This window comes from Protopterus annectens, chromosome 11.part0 (genome assembly GCF_019279795.1).
Source record: "Protopterus annectens isolate FY-2018-M chromosome 11.part0, PAN1.0, whole genome shotgun sequence".
Taxonomy (NCBI): domain Eukaryota; kingdom Metazoa; phylum Chordata; order Ceratodontiformes; family Protopteridae; genus Protopterus; species Protopterus annectens.
In genome coordinates, this window is record NC_056745.1 from 815789044 (window position 1) to 815814041 (window position 24998).

The 24998-nt window shown below is 34.3% G+C and overlaps 1 long non-coding RNA gene across 1 annotated transcript in view; it reads right to left on the bottom strand.

Annotated features, from left to right (window-relative positions):
• Nucleotides 1–1187: 1187 nt before the first annotated feature.
• The window catches only part of LOC122814842, a 106288-nt gene continuing 82477 nt past the window's right edge, over nucleotides 1188–24998 (bottom strand). Inside the window, exon 4 of the long non-coding RNA XR_006366909.1 lies at nucleotides 1188–1282. This is a non-coding gene — a long non-coding RNA (uncharacterized LOC122814842). The remainder of the gene's footprint in view (nucleotides 1283–24998) is intronic.

Below are 24998 nucleotides of genomic sequence, written 5' to 3' on the forward strand. Positions count from 1 at the left end.
CTGTGCCATAACCTAAATTTCTCTGGATTGCATTAACCTTACTGATTTTCATGGTACAGTAAAATCAAAAAGACTGAAGGAATTCCAGCTTATTTAACTCCACCCTTCAATAAACATCCATACAAACATACATGCATATACAATTACACACACGGATCTACTTTAATCCATTGAAAAAACACTTAATCGAAACTCACTTACCCATTCCGAGTTCAGCGAAACTTCACTTTCATGAAAGCACAGACTGCCAACATCCTTTCCCTGAGAAAGGAACCACTTGGCCACCATGGTGAACTTTGCCTTTTCTACAATGAAGTGTGATCTTGAAGTTGGAATATTTAAGTAGGGGTGTGTGGGGGGCAACCCCCCACATGGGTGGGTGTGGGGGTGAAGCCCCCCCCACTTTTGTGGGTTTACTTTTGGTCTGTGTGAGTTTTTTTCTTGTGATGGCCAAGTGGTTCCTTTCTCAGGGAAAGGATGTTGGCAGTCCATGCTTCCATTAAAGTGAAGTTTCACTGAACTGGGAACAGCTGAGTTTCAATTAAGTGGTTTTTCGATAGGTCAAAGTAGATCCACACACACACACACACACACACACACACACACACACACACACACACACACACACACACTCACACATGAATGCATGCACAGACAAAACAGACATAGTCTGGAAAATGTAATTTTTGAATATTTTGAATATAAGCTATTCTGCTTATCAAGTTTATAAGCTATACTATATAAAGAAAGTGAGTTTTAATATAAAATATTAGCTTTTCAATCTCATTTACCTTGTATTCATGTATGAAAAAGTTAGGACACTAATTTGAAAAGAATTGCTACCTATGCACTGACTATTCACATAAAAGGACTGTAACAATACTAGAAGAGGAGCAATATAACCTAAAACCATAAAACTGTCATAATTCATTTTTGTTTTGAAATACTGATTCACTATATTGGTTGTATGACTATATAATATTTGTAGCTAATGCAGGTTCCTGTTCCTTAAATTATTTTATTATCTCCTGACTTATAAAAATGTACAAGATATATTTTCAAATAAGCAATCCTATATCCACTTGATATTGCAACATACAATATTATATATCGATCATGGATATATTTGGATATTAGTAATACATGTTAGCAGTTTTAAAAAATGCTTACAGTGCGTAGCAGGTGATCCTGTATCGAACTATATTTTAGTAGCTGCAGCCTGATATCAGTATCATATTTTTGGTATGTCTGAAGTGTTTCATGACTTCCAAGTGCATAAGAGCTAGGAAAAAAAACAGACATCATAATTGAAAACACGTTTGTAAAACTATACAAACAATTAATCATGCACCTGTAACATCCATCCTTTAAACATCTGGGTACTGCTTTGACCTTCACAAATAGTATTTAAAGACATACTCACAATTCTAATCCATTTGTTAATTGACCCCAAGAAAATGATGCTCTTCACCCTCAAAACAATGCCTAGGCTAGAAACATACATTTCACATTAACTAAAGTTACAACACTGTAATAAAAACTTTAAGTCAGACAAAACTTCTTGGAGTCATAACTGATGACAATGTTAAGTATGACCATCACATACTTCGCTCCCTCACTCTATCAAAAAAAAAAGTCATCAGAAACTAGGATCATTCTGTTGAGTCGAACACTACTTGACAGATTCTACCAGATATACCTATCATCAGCCTATTTTTCCATCGCAATCTATGCTTCCTTGATTTGATACTCAAAAATATTTACATCACCTACAAAACTAAATTGGAAGCCTTCTATAACAAATTAGCTAAATTTGCTGCCAATCACCCATATAAAACTAATTAGTACTTGGCACTAAAACAACTAAATTGGCTTGAACAACATAACCTGAGTAGCTACTCACAACTAATCACCACACAATGCCACTTATACTCTCCAGACAAATGCCCAGCACTACAGAACATCTTACAGTACTGTCATCCGAAACAAAGACATCCACTCTAGACACAAATAGCTACTATCAACCAATAAGTCATACGATTACTCCTAGAGGACCTGTCTACCCCTGCTATGTCTCAGAGGAAGTCAATCCCCTTTTGCTTAAAGAAAATAGAAAATATAAATACATTCAAAACCCTTCTTAAGGAACACCTATACCAGACTTGGTACTGCCTTTCTTGTTCCCCTGCTTAGTCCTCCATAGACCATTCTTGTCAGTAACTTCAACTTGAATATTACTTTGACCTACTTTAGTATATCTGTCCCCATCTATATATTTTACTAACCACACTGATATGTGTTTTTTTACTCCCATCATGCTCTAATTAATCACACCACTGTGTATCACCTGTTCCTTTACATACATTCAGTATTATATCCAAGTATTATTATTTCTTTCCAGCTGCTACATCTGTTTGTGACTCCACTAATACTTTCCTTTTTGCACCTTTCTACTACCCTCGGGTATTTAACATATAAAATGTTCTCTTTGCAATTAATTTTAACATTAGTTAGTATTCTACTAAACATACATATAGCAAAAATGATCATTACCTTATTTATTATGTGCAATTTCATTGTGGAGCTTTTCTCCTCAGGCCACTGCTGAAAATGTGTTTTTCCCCAATCAGTATTTCCCAATCAACAAAATCATATAAAAAGTATATAATTCTATACCTGAATATTCTATCATTGTCTAACAAACATTGCTATATTCTCATTTTACTATCAGCTACAAAGTAATTTAACTAATATAGTGTTCAGTAATGCACACAGTGGTTATTGAAATTATCATAAGAATTATGCTGCAATCAGAGAATTTTAAAATATGTTGTTTTAAATTCAAATGACAGTCAGCACTGGATTCTTTGTTTCAACAGAGTAAGACAATTTATTATTCTGTATGTTCAAATATGGAGTTGATAAATATGTTATAGCACTGACAGAAAGAGATATTTTATGAAAAACAATCGTAAGAAACCATGCATTTGTGGGGGAGAGCTCTTTGGCTGGCAAACCTCACCCAACAGACATTTGTTTACTGTTGTTCCTCTGCAGACTGCTTACTCATAGAAGGAAGTATAATTTTCTTCAGTGAATCCTGCTTTCTTATTAAAGTACAATTGGATTAAATATTTAATGTACCTGCTTAACAGCAGAAAGCATGGGTCTGTGTACACTATAACAAACTTGGAGGCCTGGTAATGTGTTATAACTTCACTACTCTCAGCTATTTCAGTGTTATTGCTTATATAACCCAGTTATAAAATCACATGCTAAATTTTATTTTTTATGACGTAATTAATATACAGTAAACACGTGAAATTTATTATGGAGTCACAAATACAGAAAATTATACATTTCTGAATGTATTAATTGTTTTAAACTTTTGTAGATGACACATTTTCCATCAGCTTTGTATTTATTGAACTTACCCATCTTCTATCAGCGATATAGACTTAACACTTGGGTCCAGGCAAGAGCTGAAAGCATATTTATTCTATGTAAACTTCTGTGAACCATATAGACCACCCAGACTTAAAAGTAACTTAACCAACTTCCTCCATCTCTTTCCTTCCAATTTTCAAACATTTGTAACTTATAAGTTACTTGTGTAATAATGTATATACATTTTGCAAAGACAGGTATAATCCTGCTGTGACTTATCACCTATTTTACATCTTGTAACTCAATTACATAGCTAAAGTTGCAGATGTTTGTCTGATTGTGCTTACCCACATCTGTTACAACTAACCTTACATTTAATATTTTTACAACTTGACTATATTCATTATGTGTCTGTGTACTCCTAATAGAGTCTTTCACTTCTAGCCTGAATGGGCTACTGATTCAATGAGATCTGCCTTCATAGCCGATCTTAATAAAATAAATAAATACATATATGGGTTTATAGCAGAGAGATGGGAATTCTTTCCTTATATTCAGAAATGTTACCATCAGTTATAAGCCTTTTATACCATTGGCAGTAGCTGCTTCTTCTTACCTCAGGCAGTTTCAGCACCATCATAGGCTGTCTCTCTATCTTGCTGCAAATGTAAATAAGGCATTCTGAAGAAGAGGCATATGACAATAAGCCATGCAATCTCCCCTGGAAATGCCTGTGGTAACTGCTTTACACAACAAACTGATTCATACAACCAATCAGCTGTAGAGATCACTACTGTCAGATGTATTCATTTATTTGATCAAATCTCACATTCACCTACTGCATTCAGTGGAATGGAAGAAATCAAGTTGGAGATAAGTGCTGGGGATTTTACTGGACAGATAGTATGGGGGGGGTGACTGTGAGTTTCAGTCTATACACAAGTATGAGTGGTGTAGGTGTGTGTGTGTGTGTGTGTGTGTGTGTGTGTGTATGTGGTATTTGTTTTATGCATGTATTTCTTCAGAATTCTTACTGAAATGTTGGCACTTATAATGCAGTGTGCCAACATGCCAAAAAAAACATTAAATCTGCCAGAGTAAAGTGAATATCGAACATTGTTCCTTTCCTTTAAACTTCTTTCTGAAAGGGTGAAAGCCCCCACCACCACCACCACCACATCTACTAAACATCTTTCTACAACTCTGAGATTATCATACCTCAGAGAAAAGGGAATACCCATCTTGAACTTAACATATGCAAACTGTTTTTTCAGCTATTCAATCTCAGCATTACGGGGCTCACTAAAGCAGATCCTGGCATACCAAATGGTTATAGTGTATGCAAGTGTGTTTGGATGTGTGTAAGTGTGTGAGAAAACTGTGTCAATGAGATGAATAGGCCTCTGGTGATAATTACTGCAGCAAAGTACTCGCTATCATTTGCAGTAATCACCAAGTGATTCATGCACATGCAAATTAGTCAGTAATGAGGACACAGGCTGTGGCAATACCTGTACCTTTGACCTATTTTTAATTTGGTCTTCCTCTCCTCTGGCCTCACACCTGATCTCATCTTTTATATCGATCGCTCATTAATGCCATAGCTCCTTTCTCTGCCATTCCTGAACAAGTTATATCCAGGCATCAGCATGTGCTATCCTCTCCTGTCACTGGAGTATGTCTCTGTAATGCTACCGATGTCCATTTTCTCCTCTTGTGTCAATACTTCCAGCATCTTCATCTTCCTAAAACAATTCCTTCCATAGCAGAGTAGTACTGCATAACCAAGATCAAAGTCATCAAACTTTGTTCCTCTACTGTGTTTTCTTACTATGTCTTTTCTGCCTAAACAATACCTCAGTCTGCTTTTCCATCTTATTTAAATGATATGGTTGTCGAGTTTTATCATACTACTCCAGCCATAAGGATCAATTTCCCTTCTGTACTAAGTTGATGCCTTTCTTTAGCATAACATTAGTCTGTCTACCAGGCCTGCTCCATCCTCCTACTGGTACCCAGGTGGGTCTATATCATTTCATCAAAGTTTACATAGCATGAACAGTATTTCTCAAACTGACATCATCAAACTCCCCTTCATCAAACATTCACATCAGTGAATGTTTTTCCCAGGGAAGGAAGTGACTTGGCAACATACAGAAATTTGCCCTTTTCCACACTGTAGTGCAATCTTGGAGTTTGTATATATAAGTGTGTGTGGGGGGGGCTCAGCCCCTCACCTTGGGGAGTGGGGGGTGTAGCCCCTAGTTTGGTGGGTTTGATGTATTGTGGCATGTGTGCAGGTAGGTATGCTGGCCAAGTGATTTCTTACCATGAGAAAAACATTCACTGATGTGAACGTTCAATGGAGAACTGTTTGATGAATAGCCATTTGAGGATTGTAAACTTCAATGAAGTGATACAGACCCTATCAAGGCTATTTCTTTTGTCTACTGCTACAACCATTCATTATACTAATCCTTAATAATTTCTTTCCACTACATGCAGGCTGCTGGTACAGGTAATGCATCTGAGAATGCTGCCTTTAGCTCCCTACCCTGACATCTCCCTGGCCCTGCTTTCTTCCATGTATGCTTTCATATCTGACAGATGATCGGTACCAACATATACCATACCATGTCTCTACCTTTAGATGATCACTTTTGTTAACTCATCCTTGTCTTAATGAATTTAAAGTCCAAGAAAAGAGTCAGTGAAATATGTTCTCCCCTTTCTTACATTTCAAAATTCTTAATTACCTTTCTGACAGAGTCACTGAACAGCTTTACCTTTTCCATCTGCCCTCATTTACTCTCTTCTTTTCCACATTATGCACTTACTATATAACTAAAACCAAATAAATAACAGTGATGGATATAGAATAGCTTCTTTATTTACTGTTAAGCGCTTTTCATTTGTCTCAAACAGCAAACCATCAGACAACAAAGAACTAAAACCTTCCTTTTTATATACTTAAAATGGTGCCATTTCCTTTTCAAACAGGAAGTGACATATTCAATGTTTTTTTTTTAAAACATATGACTCATATAAAAACTTGTTGCTAAAATACTAATCATCTAAGCAAACATGCTCCATGAATACTTATATTGCAGACAATAAATAATTTTTTATATATAAATATGTGTGTGTGCGTGTGTGTGTGTGTGTGTGTGTGTGTGTGTGTGTGTGTGTGTGTATACACACATATATATATATATATATATATGCATATATATATATATATCTATGGGATCACTACATAATCCTGAACTTTTGAAATACCGAATTTAAAAGCTTGAAACCATGTAGCCGAATCCACGTAATACCGAAAGACCAGAAGCGCAAAATTCAAAATCCCGATGTTTGGACTTTTGGAGATAATGAATTAGTGCTTCTGGTGTTTCGGTTCAGGTATGTATGTGTGTGTAAGTGTGTTTGTGAGGGGATTTAGTGTGTGTAAGGGTATCTTGTGACTGATTTGTGTGTGTGAGGGACTATAACGTGTGGGTGTGAGTTTGCCTTGTGGGTCTGTTTATGTAATCTCGGAGTTAGAATATTTAAGTAGGGGGTGTGGGGGTGCAGCTGTAGTGTAGTGTGATGTGTTTGATTGTGTGCTGTATGTGTGTTAGATGTTTGGGATTTTAAATTTTGTGCTTGTGTAGTTTCGGTATTTAGGGGTTTCGGGTTTATAGTCTCGAGCTTTTGAAATTCGGTATTTCAAAAGTTCGAGATTATGTAGTGAACCCATATATATATATATATATATATATATATATATATATATATATATATAAATATATATATATATATATATATATATATATATATATATATATATATATATATATATATATATATATATATATATACACACACACACACACACACACACACACACACACACACACACAAATATTCATAGATTAAATGAAAAATTTACTACATCCATTATAGTAGCAATGCATTTTTTATGAGACCCAATGATTGATAAAATAATGATTGCTATTTACTCATGAAAAAGACACAATATGAATATAAACATGCTAACAAATGCCTAAACAAAAATATTATGAATAATATTTAATTTATTATTATTATTATTATTATTATTATTATTAATAATAATTCCTTCCTTATTCATTTTCCTACTTTTTTTGCTTTTTTACTTACTATCTAGCCAATGTCTTTAACTTAAGTATACTATTAGTAGTGCAGTAATCATTTAATCCTAGCCATACACATGAATATAGTTGCAGTTGCCAAACCAATTCAGCTTTTTCGGCTGAATAGTCCAAGGTCCGCCCCTATCCTGTTCTTTAATCTGCTGTATTGCACAAAACTTAAACAGATGATCTTTAAATTCATATATATACTTTGCTAATGCATTTGTTAAAATGCATTTTCTGATTGCATAAACATGCTCATATATTCTCTCTTTCAAACTTCTAGTTGTTTTTCCTATATAATATGCCAGACATAATTGGCAGATTGCAACATAAACTACCACTTTTGTATTACATTTAAAATTTCCAGTAATTCTACATTTTCTATTTCTGATCTCAGCAGATTGACCTTGGGATATAAAACTGCAGTAATTACACATTCCACACCTACTCATACCCATGTGCAAGTTATTAATAGGTTTTTTTACAATACTCTATTAGGTTCTTAAGGTTTTTGCCTCTTCTTGCCACCATTTTTAATCCTTTCCCTACCTTTTCTCTGATTTTTACATCATTATTAATGACTGCCCAGTTGTGCAGCGGTAGCATTACCGCCTCACAGCGAGAGATTCTCCCATTCGATTCTCGGTTGGAGCACCTTCTGTGTGGAGTCTGCATGTCCTCCCCCTCGGTTGAGTGGCATTCAAAAGACATGCGTGAATGGGCATGCCTTCGTTGAAGGTTGGGCATCGGGCTGGCACCTTGGCACTGTAAAAATATACTACCAGTCATTAGCAGACCAGATTTCTGCTGTGGCGACCCCTAACCGGGAAAAGCCGAAAGAAGAACAACATTAATGACTGCCCAGTTCTTGATCATGATAGCTTTTACTTCATAAAAATGTGTACTAAATGTTGTTATAAATGCAACTGAGCAGTCATATTGGACTTGTTTAGTCCTTATCTGATGATTCTCTCCATGGTAACTAAGAATGGGGTTAAAATTACCATTCTCCCTTTTTTGTTCGCACTTCATTATGTATAACTTTTGACATACTTGTTGGATACCCTCTCTGAATGAACATCTTTTTAAGCAATCCACATTCCGTACAAAAATCAACAGCGACAGTTACCATTCTTGTGGCCCAGACAAGTTGTCCTTTTACCACTGCCCTTTTATTTCCTATAGGATGTGAACTGGTAAAATGCAAAAAAGAATTTGAATAAGTTGATTTGCTATGAATTTTTGCTTTGAATGCTTTTCTCACCTCATCCTTACTTAAGTTCACATCCAGAAATTAATTTCTTGCTTACTAAGATCATGAGTAAATTTTAAATAATCAGTGGTATTATTAATATAGGACAAAAAATTACCAAGCCTCTCTTCTGTCCCTTTCCATAATATAAAAATATTATCCAGGTATCTCACATATAGACTGATATGCTCACTATAGTTATCATTAAACACAAACTTTTTCTCCTATACTACCATTACTAAATTGAAAAATAAATCCAGCGAGATCTGAACACAAACTCGCTGCCACTCATAGCAATAATGCCAACAGCAAATAATGTTGCAAATTATGTTGCCAACAGCAAATTACTTAATTCCAACACCACGATGTAAAAAAAACAAAATTTCATGTGACAAGGTTAAGCGCTTTCACTCGCAGGTAGCGAGCTTCATCAGAACAGTGATACAATGAGTAAAAAACATTTAAATAGCCACTTTTTGGCGCCAAATTGTCTTAAAGCTGTATATAAACTATCTAGCCTATCCACATTTATGTTCATTAAATTTAATATTATAATAAAAATGCTTAAAAATGCATATTTGTGTTTCAATAACAATAAATTAACAATAACATACACTTTCAATAACTTAAGATAAGTAATTGTTAAAAATAATAAATACATTTCTCTGTTAATGGATACTTTAACTATCTAGCTCCAATATAGGTTTGACAGAAATAAATTCATTCAGTCCTGGTGGCGTCATAGCATCAGTTAATAATTGCCACCAAAACTCTCTATAAGCCAAAAATTTCTTGATGCTACCACCTCTGGGATTCATTGTAACAACTTCTAATATACCAAATTTAAAACAATGTTCTTCACCCTGATTCATTATATGCTTGTAAAGTGCATTTTCTGTGTCCTTAGTCCTAATACTATATAAATGTGAATAAATTCTTTTTAATTTTCTCTCTGTCTTTCCTATATAATAGGATGGACATGACATACTTTAGCAAGGTAAACAAGCATACTAGTATTACAATTACCGTGTTTAAAATTGATTTTAGTTTTATTGATGTTATTCAAAATAATATGTTTCTCCTCATTACTTAGATTTTTGCAGTAATCATCCAAGGAAACTGAAATATAACATTTACAAGGGGCAGTGTATTAGAGCGATAAAAATGACATCAAATTACACTGATATGTTAGATGAGGTAAAATATATTAATAATTTATTTAAGGAACGTGGCTATGATTATGACATGATGGAGGATGTCAATTCATATGTCATAAGTGAATGGGGGAAGAAATATATACCCCTATTGGGCTAAATAGCCACTTTTTGGCGCCAAATTGTCTTAAAGCTGTATATAAACTATCTAGCCTATCCACATTTATGTTCATTAAATTTAATATTATAATAAAAATGCTTAAAAATGCATATTTGTGTTTCAATAACAATAAATTAACAATAACATACACTTTCAATAACTTAAGATAAGTAATTGTTAAAAATAATAAATACATTTCTCTGTTAATGGATACTTTAACTATCTAGCTCCAATATAGGTTTGACAGAAATAAATTCATTCAGTCCTGGTGGCGTCATAGCATCAGTTAATAATTGCCACCAAAACTCTCTATAAGCCAAAAATTTCTTGATGCTACCACCTCTGGGATTCATTGTAACAACTTCTAATATACCAAATTTAAAACAATGTTCTTCACCCTGATTCATTATATGCTTGTAAAGTGCATTTTCTGTGTCCTTAGTCCTAATACTATATAAATGTGAATAAATTCTTTTTTTTAATTTTCTCTCTGTCTTTCCTATATAATAGGATGGACATGACATACTTTTAGCAAGGTAAACAAGCATACTAGTATTACAATTACCGTGTTTAAAATTGATTTTAGTTTTATTGATGTTATTCAAAATAATATGTTTCTCCTCATTACTTAGATTTTTGCAGTAATCATCCAAGGAAACTGAAATATAACATTTACAAGGGGCAGTGTATTAGAGCGATAAAAATGACATCAAATTACACTGATATGTTAGATGAGGTAAAATATATTAATAATTTATTTAAGGAACGTGGCTATGATTATGACATGATGGAGGATGTCAATTCATATGTCATAAGTGAATGGGGGAAGAAATATATACCCCTATTGGGCTAAATAGCCACTTTTTGGCGCCAAATTGTCTTAAAGCTGTATATAAACTATCTAGCCTATCCACATTTATGTTCATTAAATTTAATATTATAATAAAAATGCTTAAAAATGCATATTTGTGTTTCAATAACAATAAATTAACAATAACATACACTTTCAATAACTTAAGATAAGTAATTGTTAAAAATAATAAATACATTTCTCTGTTAATGGATACTTTAACTATCTAGCTCCAATATAGGTTTGACAGAAATAAATTCATTCAGTCCTGGTGGCGTCATAGCATCAGTTAATAATTGCCACCAAAACTCTCTATAAGCCAAAAATTTCTTGATGCTACCACCTCTGGGATTCATTGTAACAACTTCTAATATACCAAATTTAAAACAATGTTCTTCACCCTGATTCATTATATGCTTGTAAAGTGCATTTTCTGTGTCCTTAGTCCTAATACTATATAAATGTGAATAAATTCTTTTTTTTAATTTTCTCTCTGTCTTTCCTATATAATAGGATGGACATGACATACTTTTAGCAAGGTAAACAAGCATACTAGTATTACAATTACCGTGTTTAAAATTGATTTTAGTTTTATTGATGTTATTCAAAATAATATGTTTCTCCTCATTACTTAGATTTTTGCAGTAATCATCCAAGGAAACTGAAATATAACATTTACAAGGGGCAGTGTATTAGAGCGATAAAAATGACATCAAATTACACTGATATGTTAGATGAGGTAAAATATATTAATAATTTATTTAAGGAACGTGGCTATGATTATGACATGATGGAGGATGTCAATTCATATGTCATAAGTGAATGGGGGAAGAAATATATACCCCTATTGGGCTTGAATAAGAAACAGAATTTGGAACTGACAAACAAAAATATTAAAAAGAAAGAGAAGGAAAATAACACATATAACAGAGCTTGTATAGTTGAATTTGGCCCCTATAGTAATCAAATTAAAGCTATTATGAATAGGAACTGGTACATTTTTTTAACAGATCTAGAAATAACTGATATTCTAGGATCCAAACCTTTATTTGTGTACAAAATGGGTAGTAATTTAAAAAAAACTACTGGAACATGGTACAAAGGGTATGAGTAATGAATTTGGACATACTGTTAAATGCGGAGCATGCCATCAATGCTTTGTGATAAATGAGGAGAAACATATTGAATAACATCAATAAAACTAAAATCAATTTTAAACACGGTAATTGTAATACTAGTATGCTTGTTTGCCTTGCTAAATGTATGTCATGTCCATCCTATTATATAGGAAAGACAGAGAGAAAATTCAAAAAAATAATTTATTCACATTTATATAGTATTAGGACTAAGGACACAAAAAATGCACTTTACAAGCATATAATGAATCAGGGTGAAGAACATTGTTTTAAATTTGGTATATTAGAAGTTGTTACAATGAATCCCAGAGGTGGTAGCATCAAGAAATCTTTGGCTTATAGAGAGTTTTGGTGGCAATTATTAACTGATGCTATGATGCCACCAGGACTGAATGAATTTATTTCTGTCAAACCTATATTGGAGCTAGATAGTTAAAGTATCCATTAACAGAGAAATTTATTTATTATTTTTAACAATTACTTATCTTAAGTTATTGAAAGTGTATGTTATTGTTAATTTATTGTTATTGAAACACAAATATGCATTTTTAAGCATTTTTATTATAATATTAAATTTAATGAACATAAATGTGGATAGGCTAGATAGTTTATATACAGCTTTAAGACAATTTGGCGCCAAAAAGTGGCTATTTAAATGTTTTTTACTCGTTGTATCACTGTTTTGATGAAGCTCGCTACCTGCGAGTGAAAGCGCTTAACCTTGTCACATTAAATTTTGTTTTTTTTACATCGTGGTGTTGGAATTAAGTAATTTGCTGTTGGCAACATAATTTGCAACATTATTTGCTGTTGGCATTATTGTTACGAGTGGCAGCGAGTTTGTGTTTAGGTCTCGCTGGATTTATTTTTCATTTTCTGTTCCGAAAGCTAGCTTCTGAGACCATTACTAAATTTGATAAGAAGGTGCCACATGTGAAACTCATGGCAACCCCAACTTTCTGGAGGTAATATTCATCACCAAATTTAATAAAATTGTTTTCCAAAACAATATCAAATAAATCAATATACAGATTAACTGCATTATGTGGTACACCTTGTTTATAAAGGTATTCTTCTATAGCCTGAATACCCTCTTGATGGGGGATGACGGAAAAAAGGTCTTTTATGTCCACAGCTAAAAACAGTGTCTCATCTGAATATACAGTATTACTTATTAACTCCAAAAAATGCCATGAGTCCCTACAAATTTGTGCTTCTTTTTCTAAAAAATTCTTTAGCTTATAATCCAAGAATTTGGCGCAAGCATAAGTGACTGAGTTACATCCATCAAAAATAGGATGAACCTGAGGATTATAAATGTCCTTATGCATTTTGGTGCTCCAAAAATAGTAGGAATGGTGGGGGGAATCATATTCAAATAGTTGAATATGTTGATGTCTATCATACCTTCCAAAAACATATAACTGAGCATAACATTGATTCTTCTGTATGCTATATTTACCTCATGTTTACTTTTCTTAAGTATAGTATTAAGTATGGCACTGATTCTTGCATTATGATGAAATACAACCATCACTACTAAACCCCCTCCCTTATCCGGTTTCATTATTCTAATATTCTGTTCTTTTAGGAATGACAGTATCTCCTCTTCTTCCTTAGTTAAATTGTTTTTGTTTTCATGCTGTCTATTCCTTTTAGTCAATATATTCCTAATGGCCAATTCACATATTTTTTCATTTAGTGCCAAAGCCGGATGCAGGGGGGGGGCTGAACATGCTACTAATCCTTAACACATCTTGCTGAAAGTTATTACCGTCATTACCAAACAGTATTCTAAAATTAAATTTTCATAAAACATTTTTAAATCAGTAAAGACATCAGCCATTTTTGTTTTTTGTGTTGGAACAAAGGTTAAACCAGTGCTCAAAAACTTAACCATGGTCTCATTTATTTATTTATTTATTTTATTTTACATTTGTTAACCGGGAAAGTCCGACTGGACACATATCCATTTTCAGCGGAGGCTCGGGAAGAAAAGCTCCAATAGCATGACATACAAGAAATTTCAAAAGAATATCATGCAGAGATACAAGTTCCATGGAAACATAAGTAAGGTATAGTTTAACAATTCATTTAGTAAATATTATACTATTAAGTAAAGATTATACATTAATCCAACAGTTGGGTCTAGATAGAATATAAAAATAAAAAAAATAAACGTAGAAACAATATTTTTTTTTCTGTCTAAATTATGAGAATTTTCAATATTTTTTTGGTTATTAAACTTTACTATGAAAGAAAGTAGGAGATCTTTAGTAAAATCCTTGAACAAGGTACTGGTGCAAATTAACCTGGGGAGTAGCATGAACAAAGCCAATTGTTTGAGAACTGGGTTCTCTGGAGTTTCTTAAATTGAATAGTGGAGGTAGTGGAGGTTATTTGGCTAGGTAGTGAGTTCCAGATTTTGGCAATAATGTAGGCAAATAGAGATTTGCCAGCATCATTTTTGTTTTCTGATAACGCTTATTAGGTTCTGAGAACTAGATCATAAGGCTCTGGTAGGGATGTGGGGGTTAATTAAATATTGTAGTGCAGGGTTTTTTCTGGAAGGTAGAAGACATTATGCACTATTGTGAGTTGATTGAACAAAAGTAGTTGAGGTAGCTTGAGCCAATTGAGTTGGTTAAGGGCAAGACAGTGGTGGGATTTGTGTGAGGCTTCAGTAGCGGACTTGGCTATTTTGTTATAACAAGATTCCATTTTATTCAGATCACTCTGGTGTAGATTAGCAAGAATGGGAGAAGCACAAAGAAGGATTGATAAGAGATGAGTTCTTGCAATAGTAGCTTTGTTTTGTTTTGTGATAAACTGTTTGTTCCTATAGAGAAGTCTTAGCTTTTTATTAACTTTCTTAATGGTTTGTGCTATATGGATATCAAATTTGAGGTTATTGTCTATTTCTACACCTAACAGTTTAGTGTGTGAGGTTGGAGTGATTTGAACATTATCTTTGGAGTGAATGGTGATACTGTTGTTGGGGGGGCATGACCTGGGCTAAAAATAATTAGTTTAGCTTTTTTGGGGTTAAGAATAAGTTTGATGTTTGTGAACCATGTTTTATCAGTAATAGTATCAGTAAAATTATACACCTTGAAGTCTTGGGCTGTATTAAATATTATATTAGACTCCTCATTAAAAATATTGTTGCCTTGTACCTGTACATTTAAGCCATCATTATTACAGCAAATAGTGTATATACCATCATCTGCTTTGCCAATGACTGAACACTCATCATTATTGCTAATAATATTATGAAAAACATCAGTCATATAATTATTCTCCAAAAAATGCTCCCTATGATGACATTACTTTCATTATGTTCAATATTCATGGTTACCGATTGTAACCTCTGAACCTGGCTTGCCCCTGGTAACCACCCCCCTGCTTCTTTGATTCCTGCTGGATGGAGTGTAAAAATTTTGGTTGTTAGACCAATTAGACTTGTTATTATTGTTCCTGTTATGAATCCTTTCTGATCTTCTTAAAGGAGGATAATTTTGGTCATTAACAATCAAATTCTCCCTTTGCAAATCAAGTTGTGATTATTACTTTGAAATGATTATCCTGCTTGCTGTTCCTCATTATTAATATCTGTGCAACTTTCTGTGGCATAGGCAACCCTTGGTGGTTTGGGATACGCTTAACCACTATAAAATTGCTTTTTATCATGATCAAATTATTTAACTTCCTTTGCTTTAATTCAATTGACATGTCTCTATACTTGTGTATATACGGTGATGTTCATATTTATATCTCTCATACTCATTATTTGCTTGCAATTTAACTTCAAGCTTGTTACATTCATCAAGCAGTGCATCAAGTTCCCTCTGATTATATTTTATGAGCAGTTCTAGAAATTCAAACTATGTCAGTCAAACATTATTATCAGTTCATTATGTAAGGCAGAATTGTTTATCAATCCAGCAGGATAGCGTCATACCCGTAAGCCTTTTGACACTACTTTACTTCTTATACAGTGCATAAGATAAACATTATCCAATTGTAGTTTCTTAAGTTTAGAAGCTTATTGTCAAATTGATTAAGTAATGTTCTAATAACATCTCCACCTTGTACTATATTGTGCACATTATGTGCTGAATGTTCTTCATTAATCAACCATTCATTTAACGGTAGCAATCACAAAATAAACCTGTAACTGCTGAAGGTGCACTGTTACAAAGAAAAAAATCCAAAGGGAAAAGCAGTGACACCACCACAGACAAATGGCAAACTTGTTAAAATCCAACAAAAAAGATGAACACAAATCTTTTACTGAAAACTTGAGACATAAAACGTGGCAAGACAAAAATAAAATCTCTTTCAAATGATAAGCACTTTCGGAAATACCTTCTTCAGATCACAAAGGGAAACAGAAACAAGATGCTTTTAAAAGATATACACAACCAATTGGCTTCAGCTTGTTCTGCCAAAGAACCAATCGGAAAACTGCCAACAACAAGCCTGAAGAGAAGTACATTTGCATAAACCAATCGTCAGTCAGAGTATCACAAGTCAATTATAGCCAGGTATCATCCTTGAGCTCCAATCAGAAAACTTGCCAATCTAAGCACTTAAAAGAAAACACACCTTCACATCAACCAGTGGCTGTTCTCCTATGCTTTAGAATGGGTCTCAGAGGAACTATGGTGTTTAAACGAGGAGGCTTGTCTGCTTTCAAATTTATGATCCATTTGGTTTCATTCCTTTCAGTATTGTTGGTGATATCTCCTAGTTGCATCCCTTTGGATGTAACTTCAATGGCCTTAAACTTAAAAAATGGATGGATGGATGGGTGGATGGATTATTTTTACCACTTCTTGCATGGAAAATGAAACTTGTGATTAGATTTGATTTCTGTAAACACTTTGTGAAGTATAGTAAGACAGCTGTGGAGTCATTTTAATGACTCAGGTGTGTTCATATAGGGTCTTCTGGTTACCTGTCAAACCTTTTAGGGATCAGGAAAACTGAGGAATTGAGGTTTGCGTTGTTTAGAGAAAGCAAATGGAGCCTCTTTAGTGCATTGTTGTTGTTCTCCATTTGTGAGTCTGTACCTGTCAGAACAGTGCTTAAGCAGTGACAACACATCTCACATTAACATGACAATGCAAAGTCACTTATGATTAGTGTGATCACTGAGAGAAACATACAAGGTCAGACACTCTCAAAAAAACAATAAAAAACTTATTGAAATATTTAATCCAGAAAACTTGTTTTGCTTCAGTATTATCACTTTGTGGTAAAAGTACTTACATTGTTTTATACATTTCAGTATTATCATTTTGTTTGTATTAAAAGTACTTATATTATTTTATAAATATGGTAATATTATTACGAATACACCAGATGCCTTCCCCTGGAGCGAGTTAGTGTGACTTAAAGAGTTTACTGAGCCTATAGTTGAAGCTAATTGTTCCTAGTTTACTACTGAGCGGATGATCCAGTGGGCTATTTGCAGCATATGTACATAAACACACACCAAATTTACCAAGACATTAAATTAATACCAGACCCCCAACAAGATGAGTTAGTTTGCATCTAGTTATGTCCCCTTTGCATGAGGTCTTATGGGGTCAGACTGGGGCTGAATGTAGTATTGTCCATCCAGTCATCCAGGCTGTGCTTGGGTTCAGGGAACTATTGTGCTTTACATCCAGTGGATGTATATTATATAAAACTGGTAGTGTATGTGCTAGATACTTATCACACCAGCAAGTCCTATTTATATTGCAATGGAAGTTCAGACCTCTTGAGGGGGTGTTGTGGTTTTATTACTTTTGTAGATGTGATGGAGGCTGCATAGGACAGGATCATTTGAGGTTCTGTAAACTAGGCAGAAGACCCCCTTGAGAGGTCAAGAGGACACAGAAAAGAGTGAGATCACTTTAAGACAGGGTAGCTCAAGACAGACATGCTCTTGATTACCTTTAATAAGAAAAGATTGTGGTCTCTTGAGTTGGGTCATGTGCTTAAATAAGTACATACCAAAGGGAGAATTATACTCTACAACAGGCCTGATATCGGAGGAGTAGAGTAGGATAATGACTTCCCTAGGTGTAGAAGATATAACCTTGGTGATCAGTCTGTCTACATAAATCCATAGTGGTAAAAGGATAGTTCTTTGTTAATGAACGTGCCCGATCCCTAATGACCAAGTCAATTTTTAGGAGGGGGCGTTATCGATGTGATAGGAACATGGGTTTTTGTACCTACCAAAGGATGCAGTGGTGCATTTCTTGCCATTTAGTTTGAAGCTATGGTCTGAGCACCATTTGTTAGTGCATGTTAGTCCCTCCTGGAGAATATGATGGTCAGTTGGGATGTCTGTGATAGCGCTGTTCCCAATCATCAACATAGTCAGCCACAGGCCTTTGATGTTGGCCTTGATATCAGAGAAGTAGCCACCAAAGATAAGTGGCCCTGGTACAGTTAGCTTTCAGTTTTTATAAAGACTGTAAAGGAAATCAATAAAAATTGCAAAGGAAATCAGCACTTACATCAAACTCAGAGTACAACTCAGAAAGCACATCCTCATCCAAGCTAAATGCTTCTGTTCCATCACAGGGCATATCACTTGACCTATTTCCTTTCCAAGTCTGTTATCTCTCAAGATATAATGAAGGATGACACACTTTAGAAACTAATGTATATATTGGGCATTACATTCTGCTTGATTGTACATTACACTGTGCTTGTTCACTATATACATTTTTTTTCTGTTTAATTAGTGTGAACTACTCTGTTATTGCTAACATTTATGGATTTTTTGTTTGTGAAATATTTTATATTTCCCCTGGGCTAAGCTTGAAATTGGTCAATGTTAATCAGTGCACTACCCCGGTAAACAAATATCAAGAAATAAATATTACTTCATGATATCTTTATTATAGAAACAGCTCAATATTTTCAGGTTAATGAAATTTTCATAAAAATGTGAGCATGTATGTGTGTGTGTGTGTGTGTGTGTGTGTGTGTGTGTGTGTGTGTGTGTGTGTGTGTGTGTGTGTTTGTGTGTGCAAGTGCACATGTATCTGTGTGTCAGTTTAGTGTTGTAGGGTGCGAGGAATATTGAACAAGTTGTTAGTTAATTAATGGGTTTGTGAAGATAGTGATGCCAGTGCCGCCCCATCATTTATAGGCTAAGGACTACCATTGGATTCTCAAGTTTATTTCATGCAAAGGCAGAAATGCAGATGTAAACTGAAAAGGGAGGACTTAGTCATTAATTCAAGTAGTTCAAAGAAACCACAACAGTCCTTTGGTCTGCAAAATACAATGCATATCACAAATAGGAGTAATTCTTCAGAATTAAATGCCCACCCCAGGAGTAGCTTGATAGTCAAAAAGGAACCAAAGAGAAGCTATTGATAATTACTGAGTTCATGTCACTGGGCTTGGGAAATATGTTTCCTAGGATAAACAAACACACTGTTATAGTCAGATGTTTGAGTGGTTGCAAAATTTCTGATGCCGGGGTGACGTTCTTGGATTAAATCAGAATGCCCAATCTTACTAAGAGATTGTAGCATTTCTGGGCCTTGGCAATGTAAGGATTACTCCCACAGAAAATATGATAAAAGATATTTTAAAACATATGATGTTTTGTAATAACCAGGGTATTAGAATTATATTTTCTGCCATTAATCCCACTCCAAGACTTTCAAATGTTAACCATTTAAATGATGTCACTCACTTTAGTGAGTTTCGTAATGCTGAGAATGACTTACATATACTGAGATTGTCATTTTCCTGAGCATTCCCTTTTCTCCAAGGCATGGATATCTCAGAGTTGGTATATATAAGATCTGAGTGTGTGGGAGGCTTGCCCCCCCCCGCCCCAACACACTCACACACACACATCTGAGGTGCAAGAAGACAAGCCCTCTGGCAAAAAAAAAAGAAGTTTAAAGAAGAAGATAGATGTTCAATATTTACTCTTCTCCTACGTTTGGCCTTTTTTCATTGTGTTGACACTCAGCATTACAAGTGCTGATATCTCAGCAGGGTTCTTTCAAATCCTAAATTAAAAAGTCCCAATCTTCTACATAGCAAAATAAGGAATAGAAATTTTGTAGATAATTATGAACAGCCCTGCATGTGGAAAAAATGTATGACCATAACCTTTATTATGGATAAATTTAATCTTAGCTATATGGTTAATATAATCTTAGATACTAAACAAGTCCAGCATTTGTAGATATTCCACTAATCAATTTACTAGAGGAGAAAGAAGTGCAATAAATCCCTATGCTTTGCAACACAAACAGTTTAAATTACAAGGACAGTTATATACAACATGACATTTGAGGAAAACATAGATATTGACATATTAAGAGAAATGTGGTTGAATCATCATTCCCAGCATGTTAGTATTGCAAGATACAATAGATACATTGACATTAGGTCTGTCATTACTAATCAAAAGTTACATCCATCATTAAAGGTAAATAGTATTAATTCAGAAATCATTTCATCCACCCCTTAAGTTGACAGTGTATTAAAGTTGCTGACTTTTTAAGAAGTACTTCACTATCTACAACTATAAACTGAACTTTCATATTTTTACTGAATTGTTTTGTTTTGTATCAATTTGCTTATGTATTGTGACAGATAATCTGAATACCCTCCAATATCTATAACTCAGACCATGGATCATATACACAATGACTGGACCTCATAAATGAACTTGACTTTGTACAATGTATTCATTTTGCCACTGGTAAGGCATCATTCTCAAGGTAGTATTCATTAACCTAGATGCTATGATTAAGATTATGCATTCATTGCCCACATTAGACCCCTCTGAGCACTCTTGAGCATGCATGTGGATAGTAAGATAGATGATGAGTTCACAATTAGTTATAACCCCTCACAAATGTGTTATGCAGTGGATTATTATACAAATAATGGGACACATTATAAATTGTCATTGAATACTAAAAGGTTACATATGGATGTTTAAGATAGATAAATTTGCTTTAGTAAAATAAAATAATAACATAGTCCAGAAATAAATTTCTATCAGTAATAATTATTTTATTTTTGTACTTGAAGAAATGTCCTTGGTAGAACAAACATCTTGTTTAGCTCATTACATGAAAGAGGACATATTTTGATTAATGTTTGGAAAATATCCCAAAATTGTCATTAAAATGATATCTTGCAGTTTACAACAAATTTAGATATGAGGTTTAGAAATTCCAAGTAAACATAGGGATTCAAACTGACCAAGCACATTCTAGACAAAATGATATTTTTTTAAGCATGCAAGAAGCTATTCTATAGGTTATCCTAGTAATATATATCTGCAAGACAAGGAAACTATCATTACTGACACCAGCAAACTTGTTGATAGTTTTGTTGTTGTTTCTCCCTGCGCATTATTTCTTGTCTGTAGTGATTCTTATTTAACAATTTGTTGCATCAGTGGTGACTGTCAAACAATGTCTAATGAATGCATATTACTTTTAAACATAATTAATAGAGCCTCAGTGGTTGGTCTAGCTCAATAAATAATTATTTCCTTCATTAGATGAAATACAGCATTAACCCAGTTTCAAGATATTTACATTAGGTAAACTTGCCGTATAGATTTATTCTCAAAGGGTGAAAAATTATTAACATTTTGCCCACTCTGAAAAGTGATTATGTAGGCAACGTAGACAATTGCAGATCCATTACTTTAACTTATATTTTGGAAAATAAAGTAAAATTGACTTTAATAATCAAATAAGGAAACATTATACACCATGGCACTGGATATAATCTATATCCTTATGAGATTAGCACTGATTTTTTTTTTTGATTTTTTTATTATATTTAAATTGTTGACAATAATATTAACCTTACAACATATTTTGCTGGTGAAATTAGCTGATGGTTTTGTACTATTAAAACTATTCTACAATTTTTCCTTAAGACATATGGATTGGAGCACAACTTCTTCCAGGTCAGAATTACAAACAATAGAGCGAGTCACCACATGGTGTGTTATAAAGGCAGGGAAACATGCTATATGGCAATTTGACCTTTACAGCATTTATTTTTGGAATTGCACTAGTATATGGCCTCAGTTGAAGCAATGGAACAAAAATAACACTGCAACATTCTGAATAAACATACTCTCATTCTAGAATAAAAGAAAGCTTTGGCATCATTTAGAAAACTGTAATGAATTCCAAAACAGTTTTTGAATAGTGTTTTCATTTTCAGGGAGTAGATAGTTCCTGTTATTAAGGAACAGACCTAGCCAATTACTATAATGTCGTCACCATCATTCATCATCATTAGCAAATATAGTGGGGTAGAAAGAATACTCTGATGAAAATGTAAAAACATGTGAACCTGTGATTCATCTCTGATTTGCTTTTATTTAGCTCACATGTTTCAGCTCAGGCAAAAACTTAGGGAGCCACTCAAACATAGTCATCATTATGTTTGGTAACGGAGCTAAAAATTGTTGCTGCTACCTCTATGGCATCTCATTACAGTGTACTGTACAACATCAGTAATAATCAAACTCAAGTCACTAAAAATGACAAAGCTGAAAACAAAACATAAGAAAATATATTTTGAAATTTGATAGTAAAAAAAATTAAAGTATGAACAATCCTTTCTCAGTGGGTAGGCAGTTTTTCATCACTCATATTATTCTTATGCATTTATGATAAAGGAGAGCAGGCCCCTGCATGTACGGTAGCTGCACAGCTCCAAAAACCAATCGCATTTCAAAAAACTTGTAGAGCCAGCAAACAGTGACAGGCAAAAAGTAATTTATTAGTTGGACGACATAAAGCTAAAAATAAAGCAAACCGGTTTCGGCTGTCAAGCCTTCTTCAGTGCATTAAATTAATTAAGCATACATGCAAATATATATAGTGTAGCACCACTTGAAGTCTATAGGTGTAAATTTCATCCTTCATTAAAGATATTCATTCAAACCTGGGGGAAACAGGGCACCCAATTTAATAATCCATTTTTTCTCCATATTGTTTAATAACGGATGCCATCCTGATTTGTTATTACTGTTTTGCTTGTATCCTATCAAGTAATGTAAATCTAAATGTGGCTTTGGGGTGTTTTTGTGTATGTTTATAACACACACTTGTTAATTTACCAGTTCTGATATCACTGAAGTGTTCTGATATTCTGAATTTGACACACCTGGATGTTTGTCCCACATAGAAGGCTGAACAGTTGCAAGAAGCCATGTAAATCACCCATTCAGACTGGCAATTGGCAAAAAACTTTATAGAAAATACCTGTCCAATATTTTTACTAGTAAATTCTTTCGTCTTAGACATGTTCTTACAATGGGTACAGTGTCCGCATGGGAAGCATCCCTGCAAGGGCCCCCCTTCCAAAGTTATTTGTTTAGGGCTGTTGTCAGATCTGTTCACTTGTTTATAGTGGCTCAAAAATGAGCCAATATTCTTCCCTCTTCTGTAGGAAAAGTGACATGTATCCTCTAACAAGGTGCTAAGCTTGGAGTCAGCCAGTAGGATGGTCCAATGTCTGAGGACACTGTTAATGAGGACATCTGTGTTTCTCCCATAGGTGGTCACCAATCTGATTTGGGATTTATGACTTTGTTTTTTGTCCCTATACTGGAGTAGGGTATCCCTATCTTGATTTGCAGGACAACGTCTGCCTTGAGCGATGTCCCCTTTCTTGTATCCTTGGTCACTGAACCTATTAACCAACTCAAACTCACATGTATGATAGGTCTCAGCATCAGAACAAATCCTCTTCAGGCATAAGAATTGTGACTCTGGGATGTTTCTGCATATATGGGGGGATGAAAGCTGGAGTCATAGAGCAAGGAGTTGTATTCTGGGTATTTCTGATAGACCTCAGTTGTCAATGTATGGTCTGCATTTCTAGTTACTAATACATCCAAAAAAGTGATTTGGTCAATGTCAAATGTAATTGTAAACTGAATGCCCAATTTGTTCTCATTCAAATATGTGACAAACTCCTTGAGGTATATAATGTCAGACCTCCATACCAACCAGCAATCATTCAGATATCTCCTCCATATGTTGATCGCATCCATGTATATATTATGGGCTCTATCATAAATGATATGTTCCTCGATGTAAGCCATGAAGAGATCGGCATAGATCGGAACAAACAAGGCCCCCATTGCAGTGTCTTTAGTCTGTAAATAACAGTTGTTCCCATAGTATATAACATTTTTGGTTAATACATGCTCAGCCAAACAGAGCAATAATGTATTGAAACCTGGTGGATATAATTCAGACTTGATTAACCAATATTCTAAGGCATCTAAACCTGCCCAATGGGAGATGTTGGTATATAATGCAGAAACATCCAAAGTACACAAATACCACCCTGTTTCTAACTGCATGTCTGATATAATCCAAAGAAACTCTGTAGTGTCCTGAATTCTAGCTCTAACACATTTAAGCAAAGGTTTAAGATGCAATGTTAGGAACTGGGATAGTGGTTCTGAGATTGAGGCTCTGCCTGAGACAATAGGTCGGCCAGGTGGGTTAGATTTTTGTGGATTTTGGGTAAAAAATATATATATTGACTGCAAGGGTCAGATACAATGAGATAATACAAAATATCATCTGTTATGATTCCTTCCTCCCTGGCTGATTGCAAAAACTCATCTATTTGCCTCTTAAAACCGGGTGTAGGGTCTATTACCTTATGTGTATAATGCCTATTGTCTGACAATTGTCTCATGGCTTCAGAGTTGTATAGAGCCCAATCTTGAACCACAATAACTCCACCTTTGTCTGCTGACAATATTACCAATTCCTTGTTATCTGCCAATTCTCGAATCATGTCCATCTCCTTATGGGACACATTATTGTGTTTAGCCCAAATATCCCTAAAGTTAAAGT